At 39.8% G+C, this 16,727-nt stretch overlaps 1 long non-coding RNA gene across 2 annotated transcripts in view; it reads right to left on the minus strand.

Annotated features, from left to right (window-relative positions):
- The window catches only part of LOC135321865 (uncharacterized), a 143,450-nt gene that overhangs the window by 37,692 nt on the left and 89,031 nt on the right, over positions 1-16,727 (minus strand). The window contains exons 3-5 of one of the 2 annotated variants that reach the window (XR_010382043.1): positions 8,565-8,668; positions 5,868-6,006; positions 4,102-4,213 (exon numbers count right to left, since the gene is read on the minus strand). This is a non-coding gene — a long non-coding RNA (uncharacterized LOC135321865). The remainder of the gene's footprint in view (positions 1-4,101; positions 4,214-5,867; positions 6,007-8,564; positions 8,669-16,727) is intronic. The other variant, XR_010382044.1, reaches the window with a different exon arrangement.

Here is a 16,727-nt window from a genome sequence, read left to right on the forward strand (position 1 = left end):
TGTCCACTGGACATAGTTGGTCTCAGCCCTCATTGCTGGGGCAATAATCACTGTCACACACGCCAAGGAAACTTTCATGAATGGTGATCACAGATAAATATATACGTGTATTCATATATGGAAATGAGCAAGGGGAAAAAATCACCAGACATTGGTGGAAAAAATAATTTTAAAAACTTAACACCACGAAAGGGAGACGTCAAAATGAATAAACAGAATGACTAATGCCAGCGGAATCAGAGTCAGCACTGAACACAGAAAGATTTTAACCCTTTTGTATTCATGTTTTCATAGAAATGGAAGAAAAGCTCTGAAAGACAGAAAGGAATGATTTGCTTCTTTAAATTCAAAATATGATTAAAATTTATAATAATAATAATGATAATACAAAGTTTGGGTAGCAGAATTGTCACGGATAAAGATTATTCTTGTGATTAGAAAGATGAAGCTGAAAAATTATCCCAATGTAGAGTTTAAAAAGTCAAAGCAGTAAAAGTTAAAAGATATCAAGCAGGAGACATGGAGGTTAGATCTATAGTAGCCAGTATCCGTTTAAGATTCAGCCTGACATCCAACTTCTCATCTCAAATGCTGGATTCTAGACAGTAGCAAATAAGAATGAAGGATTTTGAACTAAAAAAAAATTCCTATCTCTATCAAAACTTTGATCCAACTATGAGAACAAAATAGACATTTTAGACATCAGTGGAAAAAAGCTATGTATTACTTACATTTCCTTTTTCACAAAAATGTTTCCATTAACATATCCTTGTGAATTGAGAAATGAATCTTAGTATATGGAGGATATATAATGACAAATTAATTAACTTGAAATAGTTCCAGGTAATAAGGCTATGAAAATTTATCCAGCTGTCAAGCAAGTGTTCTCTTCCCCAAAAATAATGGTCCAAGAAGAAGAGAAGGATTTAAATCCTACTAGAATTTTTGCCTTGTTCTATGGGATTCTAGGACTGGGCTATGGTTAGCAATCCAGTTTGAAATTGACAGGAAATGCTAAGATTAAATGCATTTGCTTAAAAATTAATGTAACAACTAGCAGAAAAGTGTGTGTGGAGCAGAAAGTCCATTCCATGAGAACAACAGCAAAAGCTCAATCTAACAAAATTCAGGTAGAGGAAAAAGAATCCATTGTAACTTAATGAAATAAAAATAAAGAGAAAACAGAAACTGCGTCTAGAAATGTTTTGGTTATATTTTATGAAAATACTCTCATTTAAAACCACCTGGAAATATGAGATACAATTCAATAAAGATTATTTCACTTGCCGAGCTGAATTCGCGAGAATGTTAGAGAAGTCTGACATCTAAGAGGAAACAAGTAATCAGGAAAGTGAGCTACAACTGAAGACCTGGCTGTCCTAAGGGCATTTTCTAGTTATAATAAACTCAGATTTGACTCTTAACATCCTCAAGGTCTTTAGGAGAAGAGGTCTTAGGTGAGTACAGGTGGGAGTTAGATTGAATCCACCATATAAATCCTTCAGAGAGTTATACTTTCAGGTAAAGATACCTGTTTTCAAAAAAAGATAACAGGAAACTAATTGTTTTGACCATTGTGCTGGGTAAATGTTAAAAAAAAAAAAATCCTTGCCAAAAGTCATAATTGCAGTCTTGCTCATACACATATAGGGGATATTGAATTTATTTAAATATTCCAGAAGTTGCCAATTCTGGATATTGAACTTAAAGTGGTTCCAGGTTCTTGACATCCTTTTCAGGAGAAAAAAAAAGAAGCCAGGCTTCTCAACTTGGTCACAAATAAATACCTGGTGAAAATGAGCTCACGTACAGAAAGAAGTCATTATGAGCTAAAGCAAGTTTAAGCAACAATCAACAGAATTAAATTTCTACGGAGTTTAGACAGAGGAAAAATTAGATACATAACATGACACCTTTACTTAAAATGTTTAAGGAAATAAGAGAATCTATAATATACAAAAGAAGCTGCTATTTATGAAAAACATGAGTATGTGAAAAACAAAACAAACTTCTGGAAATTAAAAATTATACTCGTTTAAGTTTAAAAACTCAGTGAATAGGTTAAAAAGCAAAACAGACATAACTGGATAGAGAATGGTGAAATAAAAGGTTGATCTCAAGAAATTATCAGAAAAAAATAAAAAGAAAATCATAGTAGGGGGCTAGCTACCATAGCAATGTTTCAGTCATAAATACATATATATATATATATATATATATATATTTGTTTTCATATTATTTTTCATCATAGGTTACCACAAAATATTGAGTATAGTTCCTTGTGCTATACAGATGAAGCTTGTTTATCTGTTTTATATATAGTAGTTAATACTTGCAAATCTCGATTTTAGGAAAGGGGGTGGGAAGGGATAACTTTTCTTTCTAAAGCTATAAAATACACTATAAAACATAGAAAATATTTTAGGTAAAATCTTTCCTAATAAATATTCAAAAAAAAAAAAAACCAAACCCCAGAGGCTACAAATTTGACAAATTTGATTGTATACATTTCTAATGAAGTTTTGTTTTGTTTTGTTTTTTTAATTACAGAAACTGTGGTAAACAAAGCCAGCAGGCAAGGAAGCCTAGAAAATGCAATCCTCTCAAATACAGAGCAGGGGAAATAAAAGGAATGGATTTTGGTAACAAACAGAGAAATAGACTGGTACAAAATGCATCTTAGACTGAAAAACAGAGTTCATTAAAAGAGTGGGCCATTTCACCTGAAAGGCAATTCTTACTCCAACAAAAGGGAAACAGGAAATGTTAAGCAAGCCCCTTAATCTGTATATATGTTATCATTTATGGAAAAAGACAAGATTGCAAACAATGACCTGAGGTTTAGTGCTTAAGATCATCCACGTTTTAAATTTGGGATGTTTTGCTTATAGGAAAGACAATGGCTATGTTTATTTCAGGCTGTGGAACACACCAGGTGCTATCAAAGAGCATGCGTGTAATCGCAATGGGCCACTTAAAGCTGAATGGCTCTTTGATCACTGCACAGCGCTTTAGGTTATGTTACCTCATTTAATCCTCTCAAAACTATATTAGTCAGATAATATCGACTTTCTTTGTCTAAGAGAAATAAACTCTCAGAGAGATTTAGACAACTTCCAAAAGGTCGGACAGTGAGGGGAGGAGTCAGGATTCAAATCCAGATCTTCCTCTGACATAAAAACAGTGATACTTCTACCCCTTCACTGTGACCTCTCCCCTCCATATTCAGTCAAGTTTAAAATATTCTATAAACAAGGTTAAAAGACATCATAGCTCAAAGAAAATGATTTGCAACATATATAATACATTAAGCATTCATACTTACTTCTATACTGTGCTCCACCGCACCAAGAAGATAAAAGGCAAACAAACCAACAGAAGCATAAGTAAATGACAAAATGGATCATTTCAAGATAAAATGTATAAATGTTCAGAAAATGTTAAACTATGTTCTCTCAAACTGATAATTAGGAAGATGCAAATTGAAAATGTAATTACTACATCATTCTTAACTATCAGTTTGGGAAAGATCAGGACATTTGCTTGTATTCTGCGCTAGATACTTATTTGCGTTTTATATGATGTGTCATTTTGGTAATCAGAACACAAGAGAGATGACATTAATTGATTAGAAATTGATCGACTGACTAGAAAGCGACCCACGTGGTATTTTCTACTAATCAAGACCAAGAAGCTGCCAGAGCAGAGAGTGAGGCTTTGTCTTCAACAACCACTTCCACCGGAGAAGATCCGCTGATATGTTAAATCTCTGGATAAGCGTTCAAAGGAAAAAGAAGTCAAAGAAGGAAGACAAAGGAAAAGAAAGTAACAATAAAGAAAAATAAAGGTGCTGGACAATCTCTGTTGCACTGGAGAGAGTGCAGGCAATGTGGAATGCAGTTAACTTCCCCATTCATTATCCATGTGGCCATGTATAACTTATATAACACGTATGAGCCCCAATCTATTCATTTATACCAATATTTTGGAATTTCTATAAAATTGGAAAAAAAATCTGGGTGAGGCCTCTGTGTGGGGGACATCTGTTTCTATTTGCACTGGATTTGTTCCGTCTTTTCTGCAAAGAGTACCTCGACTTACCTTCAAGGATTTCCTCCCCAGATCCTTGGTGACGTCATCGTGGGGACACCAGACTTCCCCCATTATCCACGCTGCCCTAACTCAAAACCTCCACATTCTTCCTTTGTTGTTTCTGGAAGTAAGAAAGCAAGGGCTCACCATGAGGAGCAAACACAAGTTTCAAACACCAGCGGCTATTTCTGTCTCTCCACTCTCCTCTCTCTGCACCTGCTTTGTCTCTCATTGTCTTCCTGAGGACCTATTTCTCTAGTGCACGGGGTAAGAAACTTGCCATCAGGTCCTGCCATTTGTATCTGAGAATTCAGATGTCCAATGAGAGACTCTTTATGAACACCACCCCAAAGGTGCTTCCCCGAATGCCTGAGCCCTCACTCCAATACGAAAGATGATGATTGGTCCTGCGTGGGTCAGACTGCCAACGCTGCATCAGCCCACCTGGGCTAAAGCCACCCTCCTCCCACTGCAACTGTGCTGGTGAGGGTTGGAGAGGGAGGGGCTATTCTCAGGGAAATAGAAAGGGTGCTAGTTATGCAAACAGGTAGGTGTCCACCACCAAACCTGGACACAGAGTGCCATGAAAACCAAAGGGAGGAAAATGTCACCATCATTTCAAAGAAAGAAGGAAAGTGTTAAAAAGTACAAAGGCTGCAGAGCTCACAGTACCATAAGGGTGGACAGGAGTCCCTGGATTTGGCGACGAGGCAGTCACAAGTGACCTCAGGGAGAATGCAGCGGGTCGGGCGAGGTGTGAAGGAGAACGAGGTGACCGCATCCAAGGGGGCGAGAATGCTATTAAAACCAAGTAAGAAGGACTATGTCCTTGACAATAATGCTATCAAGTTAATATTGTTTCTTGTTAAAGGATGACCATGGTCATTGCTAATAATCTCTTGGCTTTGTCATCCTGGTTTTCTACTGTGTGAGACTGGGGGAAAAAACAGGCCTTGAGCTGATATTGGGGAAAGGACCACACTCCCAGTTTTTCAGTGGTTCAGGACCTCCCACGTGCTCTTAATAAAGCATGTCTCTTTGCCATCCAAGGAACATGTGCAGTGACCACAAGAAAGGCTCACCACAAAATTCCTCACACTATCTATACCAGCAGATTAACTGATAGCCACAATACCACATCTGTTCAATTCCCTGAGTTAAATTATTTCATTTGTATAAAACGTTTTCTCTCCCTCCGTGTCTGCCTTCCCCCATCAGTCTGACCACAAAAAGCCCCCTCTCCTCTGACGCTTTCCTTTGTGGAAGTTTTCTGGAGTTACCCATAGAGAGTCAACACTTTTTCATCCGAATTCTGCATCTCCGAATGCCCCTATGACAACAGAGACAACACTATGGTTCATGCACTTGCCTGACTTAACGTCCAGGTGTTACACTGACCAGGTCAGGAACTGGTGCAGCCAATTACAGCATCTCAGATGTGGGCCGGGGTACAAGGCACAAATCAGTGCTCAGCGACAGCACTGGGCTTCTCTTCCTAAACTGGCCTGCCTTCCAGGATTCCTTGCAAACCTACAGGAAGACACCTGTGGCATGAATACACCTAAATAAGATACCTCAGTTCCAAAGACCTGTCAGGAACCATCTCATATTCTGTCTGCTGGGCTAAGCTTTCTCTCAACACCTGACACGTCCCTGGCGTTCTCCCATTCTGCATCACCGACTGGATGAGTCAGATCAGGACTCAGCCCCACCCACTCTGCCCCATTCTGCTGCAGAAAAGGTGACTCAGAGTTACAAGAACAGATGGGATTTACCCGGCATCTGGGCTCAGCACAGGGAAATGGTACATGTGAAATGAAGACACGTGAAGGGGAGAGCTGGAGCCTCAGCTGGGGAGACTGCAGGCCACACCTGGGCTGCAACCCTTCAGAGGAGAGGGTGGACCAGCTCTTTCTAGAAACGGGGAGGAGGGAGGAAAGGAAAGGGAAAGGCAGGTTAGCAATAGTTGGTGTTCACACATGCACAACTCAGACTATCTGGAGAATAAGTTAGCATTTATCTAGGGGTCAGCGACAAAAGGACTCACTAGGAAAAGGTGAAACTGGCAAAAGAAGTCTCTGGTGCCTCTGTTTAGATTTTCACTGATACCTTCGGTGGGATAAGCCATGAGGCTTCGTGGCTAAAGGCACAGGATCCAGAGTCCAGTTCCACCCCCTACCAGCTGTGTGATCTTGGACAAGTTACTTAAATTCTCAGCATTTAGCTTCATCGCTTAAAATTGAAATTTCAAAGTCCTAGCTGACAAGGTTGTCAGAAAGATTATCAAGCACGTAAAACACTGTGCTTCACACAGTCCCCAGTCGGTGTTCAATGAACAATCATTTTCTGGAGGGTTTCCAGATTTCAGGGTTTCCAGCAATCTGTGTTTGTTTGTTTGTTTGTTTTTAATTTTAATTGTATTGATGTATTTATTGTTTGTTTGTAGAAAAGCTGAAATCTCTGGAGCCTCTCTGAGTCACAAAAGAGCAGGCTCAAGCAGTTAATGATCAGGACACCGATTCAGTATCCAGCTGCACGTTCCTGAATTGTTTTACAGATACTGTAACGGCCACCAGAGGGAAAAAGCAAACTGCGTGATGACCAGACTGCAACCATGACTTAAGCTGTTCCATCTTGAGCGCTTCTGAATCTGCAGCCAGCATAGTTCCAAGAACTGGCATGAAGAGAATGGGACTGTGTGTTTTTAATTTGAGGGAAGGGTTTAATTTGTTTGATAGGTTTTTTTGTCTTTTCGCACCATCCAGTTATGGTTTCGGTGAGAAGTCGGGAGAAGCTGAAAAGAGAATGCAATGTACGACCTAGGAAGATGCTGTATTTAACTGGAAACCTCAGAGAGGAGTAAACCATGTTACTATAGTTTTAATTTTTTAAGCATTTAATTATGTTCCAGTTATTGGCAATTTGATCATCCAAAATGGCATAACTCATATACGCAGCACATTTAATAAACTATTAATTACATTTATTAGCTCACTATTCTGAAAAATCTGCCTTAATTGATTTCCTAACTATTGATGACATTTTGAGCACTTTATTCTGCATAAACTTCTATAAGGATAGATAAAACAGGCTGGTCTTATGTAAACGTCTTGCCACCAAGAGTTAATGCACCATCAATTATTACGCTTATAAAAAGGTTGTTTTTACAAAGCAAACAAGAACCCTCAGTAGCTTTCAACCTCCCAATCTGTCAATGGGCATCACCAGGGAACTAATCTGTGCTTTTCTCCACTGCGTGTGTGGAGCCCAGGCTCTGGGTGCAGCCCTGCCTGCTTCACTGACCTCCTCTCTCACCACTCGGCCTGGCTCTCCAAGGTCCAGCGACACTGGCCTTCCTGTTTCTGGTTTCCGACCAGCTTTCTGGGCTTGTACACACACTACTCCTCTGCTTGGCGTGCTCTCTGCCCTTCTCTCGACGCTAAAGTCTACCCAGGTTTAGTTCTCAGCTTAAATGCTTCCTTCTCAGAGATTCCTCTGATGCCATATCTCCCTTCAAATCCTTTTACAGCAGCCTGCACTTTGCATCATAGCCATTGTCACAAATGCATTTCAGCGGTTATCTATGTAATTTTAACTTAATTGCAGTCATCCCTATAAACATGTATTTTTCACACTGAGAGAGACCATTTCTTTTTGGTTTCCTGACATATTCTCAGCTTTTAGCCCAGTACCTGTTCAATAAATATTTATGAATTGGGTGAATAAGGGAGGAAGCTTGTAAGAGAAGCCAAAGCTGTTTCACCTGGAGGCTGGTGCTCAGGCTTTGAAGATGGACAGGTCTGGGATGGGAACACAGATTTGCTATTTAATTATCCTGTGACTGTGAGCAAGAAACTAAAAGCAGCTCTAAGCCTTGGCATTTTCTCTTTTGCAATATGGAGATAATACAGCCCCCTCACGTAAGATTATTGTTAGATACGAATTAAGTTATGTTGTATCCACAAGTACCTATTATAATGCACATAGTAAGTGTTCACAAATTCTCAAGGCTTAAGAGTGATGTGGAATAGAAATCTATTTCCATGATATATGCCTTGCATGAATCCTTAAACTCAGACAACTGATGTCATAACAGAATCAACATTAATGGCAGCTCAGTTCTTCCTGAAAGTTGATCAAGAGCATCAATGACCCCAAAACAGCATAGGAAGCCCACCCGCTGCCTCCCCAGACTTAGCCTGAGAGGCAGTTCTCATCAACTTGTAGCCTCACACCGCTTTGCCCATGAGAGCGACTGGCTCCCCAAATAGAGCCTAATTCTCATCTTCAATTATATTGTTTGAAACAATGAATGGTGTCTCTTCTTCTTGGAAGGCTCAGCAGGATCTTATAATCATCACTTTAGCAACCTCTAGTCACTAGCCAGCAATAGGAAAGAGAGTATTCTGGTAACATCTGGTCTGGGCACACACCTGGACTTCACATCTAAGTTGAAAACACGCGGCACTCACCACATCCAGGAGTCTGTATAGTGTGGCAGGACACATGAATATCTAGCTCCTTAGAGCCCAGTCTCTCCAACATGTCCATTTTGGATGCAGTTTGTCCTTTGCCTCTGCAAGACAAAATCATTTTTAAAAAATCTGTTTAATAAATTTTTATTTCTAATTACACATTGTAGAAAATTATTTTGTGCCAGAAAGAGCATTGGGAACAACTTTGGAGAACTCTGTGGAAAAAAACAATCTTAAGGAAAAAGAACAAAGGTGGATGTATCACCCTCCCAGACAATAGACTATACTACAAAACTAAAGTAAACAAAACAGCATGGTATGGCACGAAAACAGACACATAGATCGACAGAATAGAGTGGAGAGCCTGGAGACAAAACCATACACTTACGGTCAATTAATATATGACAAGTGAGGCAGGAATACACAATGCTGAAAAGACAGTCTCTTCAATCAGTGGTGCTGGGAAGACTGGACAGCTACACGTCAAAGAATGAAATTAGAGCATTTCCTCAGACCATATAAAAAAATAAAGACAAAGTGGATTAAAGACCTAAATGTAAGACCAGAAACTATAAGACTCCCATAAGAGAACATAGGCAGAACACTCTGACATAAATCATAGCACTATTTTTTTGGATCTGTCTCCTTAGGCAAAAGAAATAAAAGCAAAAATAAACAAATGGGACTTAATTAAACTTAAAACTGTTTGCACTGCAAAGGGAACTATTAACAAAATGAAAAGACTACCTACAGAATAGGAGAAAATATTTGCAAATGATATGACCAACATGGAGTTAATATCCAAAATACATAAACAGTTCATACAACTCAATATCAAAAAACTACCCAATCCCCAAAATGGGCAAAAGATCTAAATAGATATTGTTCCAAAGAAGACATACACATGGCCCATAGGCATGTGAAAACATGCTCAACATCACTAATTATTAGAGAAATGCAAATCAAAACAATGAGATATCACCCCTGTCACCTGTCAGAATGGCTATCATCAAAAAGTGTACAGAAAACAAATGTTGGAGAAGATGTGGAGAAAAAGAAACCCTTGTACACTGCTGGTGGGAGTGTAAGTTGGTGCTGCTACTCTGGAAAACAGTATGGAGATTCCTCAAAAAACTAAAATAGACCTACTATATGATCCAGCAATTCCACTCCTGGATATTATCCAGAAAAAAATGAAAACATTAATTCAAAAAGATACATGCATCCCAATGTTCATAGCAGCAATACTTATAATAGCAAAGATATGGAAGCAACTTAAGTGTCTAAGAACAGATAAATGGATAAAGAATACACACACACACACACTATTCCATTGTATGTATACACACACACACACACACACACACACACACAATGGAATATTATTCAGATGTAAAAAAGAATGAAATTCTGCCATTTGCAGCAATGTGGACAGACCTAGAGAATGTTATGCTTAGTGAGATAAGTCAGCTAAAGACAAATACTTTACAATATCACTTATATGTGAAATATAAAAATTAAAACAAATGAATATATACAGCAAAACTGAAACAAACTCAGATATAGAAACAAACTAGTGGTTACCGGTGGGGGGTGGGGAGGGGCAAGATAGAGGGTTGAAATTAAGAGACACAAACTACTATGTAAAAAATAGACAAGCAACAAGAATATACTGTACAGCAGAGGGAGTTATAGTCATTAGCCTGTGTTAACTTTTAATGGAGTATAATCTGTAAAAATACTGAATCACTGTGCTGTACACGTAAAACTAATATAATATTGTAATTCAAATATACTTCAATGAAAAGAATTAAAAATAAAAAACAAAATAATTAAATGTTAATGGAGTCGTTATTAACTAAATTAATTTTATAATAAAATTTCAAGCAGTATGTCTGAGAGAAGACTGCAGCTAAATGGTATAAGGCAAGCCTGGGTTCATTCACGCAGAGATGGTTTAGGAGAAAGATCTTCTCAGTCATCTTTCCATCATTATTGAGAACAAATACATCAGACGCATATGAAAGGGAATTCATAATTGAGGCTAGTTGCAACATTTGGGACAACCCAAGAAAGGATAAACATCTCAGCTTTAGCATAGAGTTGATGCTGGCAAGTGGATGTCCAGTCCGGGATTACAGTTGCCAACTCCCTGACCTCTCGAACCTCGACGGAGCCATGTGACCTGTTGCCAAAGATACGTGAACAGAAGTGCTGCTTGTGACTCTGGGGCAGAAACATTTAAGAAGTGTCTTCATCCTCTATTTCTCCCATCTGTCAGCTGTTTCCCGAGGAACCTGAGGCCAAAGGGATGGTGAAACCACAAACCCGATTCTTGTAATCACTGCCTGGAGGAAAGTCACCTGTTGCTCTGGAACGTCCACACTGAACTGCTTTCACGGGCAAGATGGGCATTTCTGTTGTCTTAAGGCACTAAACTTTCATTAGTATTTATTACAGCAGTTAATGCTGCTCCAACAAATATATTCTTTTAAAAGGAAATAGAGTCACATATTTTCAGAAGGTTCCTGAGATCTTGAAGTCCTCCTAGAAGTGGAAACATCTGCATGGGCTGTGTCTCATATACAACAGGATTGATCTCAGGCACATGTTTGTTCTTCTTGCTGAAGTGATTTTTCTGGTGTTTTGGACTCTGACATGCTTTGGAATTCTGGTAAGTATTTCTGAAATATTACCAATGACTAGTTTGAGACACTTCCTAATTTTTGACATTTTGTTCCTTGATATCGTGTCCCTGTAATGGACACTGGGGACCACAGAGTCACCATGTTCCAGCTCATTATTTCCTTCCCCAGTGCATCGAAGGCATGACATGCAACAGTCAACCCTTTCAATTAGAGGCAGGCCAGAAAGCCATATGGCTAATAATCCAAAACCTGAGAAGCAAATGAATTGACCGATCATGCTGCAGGCAGACAAAGGCCTTAGAGACTCTCAGAAGTGGCACGAACTTGGAAAACCAGATCCTAGTCCAGTCACAGGATGTGTTTGGTTTCAAGACTGAGGTTAAGGTAGATTTTAAAGAAGAGTTCAAGTTCATTAAGCCAATGGCAGGCGTCAGAATCAGAACTATTACTGTTGGATTTTTAAATTTATTTGTTTATTTTTTTACACATCTGAAGAGTCAGTTTGGTAAGTTCGGAGCTGGGCTTGGGCAAATGCACTTTAAACCAATTTCCCATGTGCTAATAATGCACACTAACACTTGAGATCTATTGTCCTAAGCTGTAAATTGTAACGTACAATCACTCATAAAAAGGTAAAAGTAAAGGCTGATACAATAAAAATGGAAGTATTCTGTTCTAATGTTAAATACTGGAAATGGAAAGATGCACCTTTTGAAAGGGGGAAAACTTACATATGCTCTGACAGAAGCAACCTAAATCCTATCCTTTGACCATAGTCTTGACCAGGTACCACAGCCCTAGGAAGATTGCACACTCCAGTGTATTTCTTTCTTATTTGGGTGAATAAACTTCTCTAAGGGAGACACTCCATTTCTAAAGGAATATCAGGGTCCATGATAATGCTGGCATAAGAATGTATTCAGAGAAGACAGAAGATGGAGTGTCACAGGGTTTGTCCATCCTTTATGGACACACTTCAACAACTCAATGCCATATTGGTTTCATAGACTCTCCACTTAAAAATCCTAGTGCTGGCAGAACAGTAGAGTCATTAATGAGTACACGTGTGGACCTCTGGGTCTAAAACAGAAGCAGCCATACTCCCTGCAGAGAGCTGGTCTAAAGGAAAGGATAGAATAATAATTACCTTGTTCTATGCATTATGCTACACGCGTTATTCACAACTGAAGGCTTTACCTTCCAAGAGGTACGTGCTCAACTATAAGTAATTATATGTATATATATATATATTTTTATACAATATATATTTATATATATTGTGACATAATTGGGGTGTTGGCTCTACCCTCCCATGGAAGAATTAAATCAGTATTTGATTAAAAAGTTCTACATTTCAATATGCATAGTCTATACCATGACTTAAAGCCTCATTCTTTTTTTTTTTTTAACTACTCCTATTAGGCTTACAAAGTCATCATTGCATTTGAATGAGAGATTTCATTTCTAACACTCATAGGTGATGTCAAGATTCCTAAGATGTATGGGTGAGTGGCTTCCTGATTCTGAAATCCAGAAATCAGGGTCTTCTTCTGTTGCAGGGACACCAGCTATACCCAATGGTCCTTTTCAATATTTATTCCCCAGGGTGGGGGCGGTGGTCAATGTTTTGTGAGCAATTTCAGTGGCTTGTTTATCATTTTCTCCTGATCAGCTACTCCCTTTGGCCACCGTCTCTTTCTAGTCCTGGAAATCGCAGGCCTAGAGTAATGATATCAGACAAAATTGCTATCATTCCTCTAATGAAGAACCCTGGCATCTCTCGTCCCTGCCTCCATCATTACCTGTGTTCATTTTTAAGCAGATCTGCATATTTGCAGCAACCCTGCCAAGGCTCGGAGAAACTCTTCTGTGTGATGAAATATTCAGAGAAACAGTGACTTTTCCGGTGGTTAGGCTCAGGGTGAGCGCTGCTTGGAAGAACACAGCCTTCTTTTCGGGTGAATGGCTGTGTTAAGGAGGCAAGAACGCAGCTGAGGGTTGCTCACTGGGGCCAGTAAAAGGCAGCATCAAAGGAATGATCTGAAATGTGAAAAAGAATCAATAATCATTCTTCAAAATAAGGCCTTTTCAAACATGGCAAATGTCACTGGCTTTTGGCAATACAACTTGGGATTTATTCTCTCAAAAAGGGCACCACCACAGGGCTGGAATAAAAAGCCCTGGTATGTTATTCTTGGAAATGGCAAAATGACAGAAGAGAGGGGCCCGGGAATTCAGACCCAGATGTAAATTAAACGTGCATAATTCCTCGAGGCGTTTTCATCCATCTCCCCGAGGGGGGCTGTGCTGCTAGGGTAAGCGGGGGTCAGGTGGGGGGAGGGCTGGAGGGGTCTCAGCAGAACTTGAATGCTCTCACTCACGCTCACATCGCAGCTTCAAGTGAACATCAAAAGTGGGAGTTAACTTCTCGTTTCCCAGGTCGCTTCTGCCTTACCTGCTACAACTCAATTTTTGACTCCTCCCTCCCCTCCTGTTCATTTCCAAACATGTTAATCTCACTTTGATTATTTCACTTCTCTCCTTCCCTTGACCGAGAATCAAGCCAGCTGGGTTACCATGACGGCCTAGCCTCTAGTTTCCTGTTGCTGAATTCGCCTTGCCTCCATGCACTCGTCATGTTTACACCAGAAAAATGGGGCCAGCACTTAGATCTGATCCCACCTACTGATGACCTCTGAAGAGATTGGAGGATGATCTACAAAAACAGAGTTCAAACATCTTGAGGTATATTCTACATCCTTCCCAGTGTAGCTCCAATCTTTTTTTCAGAACAGTCTTCTATATGAACCCCCAGGCCCCTATATTGTAACTACAAGTACCCTCCAAATATACCATCCTTAAATGTATACAGTGCCTTCTCCCAACTGTCCATGTGGGAGCAACTTGTATCCATCCTTCAAATCCCACTGTCTACAATGGAAGACTTTATAGGGATAAAAAGAGCTACAGGTCCACAGTGTCCAGGGATGGGTCTCACAGACAAATGTTGAGCTGAAGAACACAGTTACCCCTCCCCCAAAAAAAAGAAAAGGAAAAAAGCTACCATATCATATGAACCCATTTATATGAAATTCAAAAACAGGCAAAATAATTCCATAGTGATAAAGTATTAGTTACCTCCTGGAGGTGGGAGGATTGACTAGGAAGGGGCACAAAGAAGCTTTCTTGGAAGATGAAACGCCCCATCGCATATCTCAATTTGGGTGGTTAATGACATGGATGTACATATACGTAAAAATTCACTGAGCCACACAATGAAGGTGTGTGAACATTACTGTGTTATGTTACACCTCTCTTAAAAAAAAAAACAAACACCCACAGATAAGTGACATTTTGGAAGAAGCATTTCCTGTGTCCAACTGGCCACCACCACCCAACCTTTGCCCATAACATCCCTGCCTATGACAGCTCTAACTACAACAGACAGCCCTTACTGATGTCTCTTTTGTCCTTAGCCTGGGGCATCTTTATAAAAAGGGACTGAACAGCGTTTTTCTCTTCCTCCCCAGTACTTAACACAGTGCTTGGTCAAATGTTGCTGAATGAATGCAATAAGAAACCACAAATAGAATTGAGCGGGCCCCCTGCAAATGTGGGGCCATTCCTGCCATAAATGTCTCCTAGCACAGCTATGTATTTATCAACAGGCAGAATTCTAAACTGCCATCCTTACCACTCAGGCATCTGTTAATACACTGCACTGTCTTCCCCAGTAAGAAGCTGAGTGAAGGCAGAAGAATTTGCACTACATGATAATATTCAGACCACCCTGTGCTGGACCAAGAGAGCACACACAGCGAGGCTTGTCAGCCACGTGAACGTCAGGCTGGTTAGTTGTTTAAAGAAAGCAAAATTAATTTGTAGCTGTCAATCAGTTGAGCAAGATTTGCTTCGCTTCTGAAATTTACTGACAGGCTCTAATAACCAGCACTTAAATTGTCTTTTCTGGAAGCAAACAGCGAAGGCCAAGAACTAGAAATCTGATGTTCAGCTCTGGTTCCCAAGCGAAACAGTAAGAAGCTATTGTGGTCATATAGTTTTTTATACCATTTTCCAATTTTAATAGACATTTTTGCTATTGGAAGTTTCCCAAATTAGCTTGCTGTTTTTCTTTATTACTGCAAGGTTAATGTAGTCTGAGTGTTTTTGGCAAGGTTTACAGCACAGAGAGCTCAGGAAAAAAAAAAAAAAGAGCTGTGATTGCCTATAATAAAGAGAGTGTTGAAGACTCAGAGTCAACAACCAGTTTATTGAGGGACTTCTGGTGATGGGCACTTTGACATATTTTAATTCAAATACTCTTCACAAAAAGAGGATTTATTAGACCTAATTTCAGATGAGAACATTGAGAGTGGAGAGGTAAAATAATTGCCCAATATCACACAGTAAGGCTGAAGTCAAAATTTAGTATGTCTCAGGCTAAATCCTATGATGTCTGAAGAGGTAATACCTTAGAATGTTATAGATGCAGCTTTTAGGAAGGAGCAAAGTCCTTCCCAACTTCCCTTAAAACTCATCGTATATATTTACTTAACTTCAATCAGCCAGCCTCCCAGATGGAGATAACTTCCTACCATGTCTATCAGCTCAAGGCAGTATTACCGATATTTACCGATGGCTTCTGAGAAACAAACACTTATTCATCTGTTTATTTTTGCACACAATAGGGAATCATGAGGACAGGAGGACAGCCCCTGCCCTCAAGGAGCTTCCAGTCTACAATTGGCCACCTCTCCAAGGTGTAAAGAAAGTCATGGATGGTTTTAGCGTGGTGATCTCCGCACTTGCTACTCAGTAGAACAAAAAGAGCACCCTCCTCTGAAGTCACTAGTTGTTGCCATTGTGAAACTTGAGGGATGTTAATGGGCTGTCGGATCCTGGATCCCTGGGGACAGCCATCTTTGCCTCCTGGGCTTCCCGCTGCAGGTTAGGACAACACTCAAAACACAAGAGGAACTGATTCCATAGCCAGTGCTTGAATGCCAGGGACTCAGTGGGGAAGGTTCAAGATTTGATTTCCTCTTGAGGAACTGATTATACGTACTGCATATAAGAAGAGTTTGATGGGGGAGAAGTGAGCTGTAGGTTAAAGGTCTTCCATCCCACAAAGATTAAGTGAGGGACCACTGGGTGCTCTAGGGTTGTGAGCCCCATTGGGAAGGTAGATGTAAACAATTGTCACTCTCTGTGACACTGCCCCAATAAAGATAGGGACAAAGTGTTATGGGACCACAGGGAAGGTTGCATCTAAATTTCCCTGGAGGAGTTGAGGAAAGTCAGGAAAGAAAAATGAAAGAGTATTCCAAGAAAAGACAGGAGCATGTAATGTGGCTCACAGGCACTGAAGAATGAGTCACGTATCCAGAATGATGGGGGCTTGGACCACAGGCTGTGTTGGTGGTTGTTTGGAATTGTTTTTCTACTTGTTGGTTTTTTGTTTGGTTGTTTATCGGATTGTTTTTTTAAAAATATTCCAAAAGGTGAATTATTT

Source organism: Camelus dromedarius, chromosome 8, assembly GCF_036321535.1.
Source record: "Camelus dromedarius isolate mCamDro1 chromosome 8, mCamDro1.pat, whole genome shotgun sequence".
In the NCBI taxonomy this organism is placed as follows: domain Eukaryota; kingdom Metazoa; phylum Chordata; class Mammalia; order Artiodactyla; family Camelidae; genus Camelus; species Camelus dromedarius.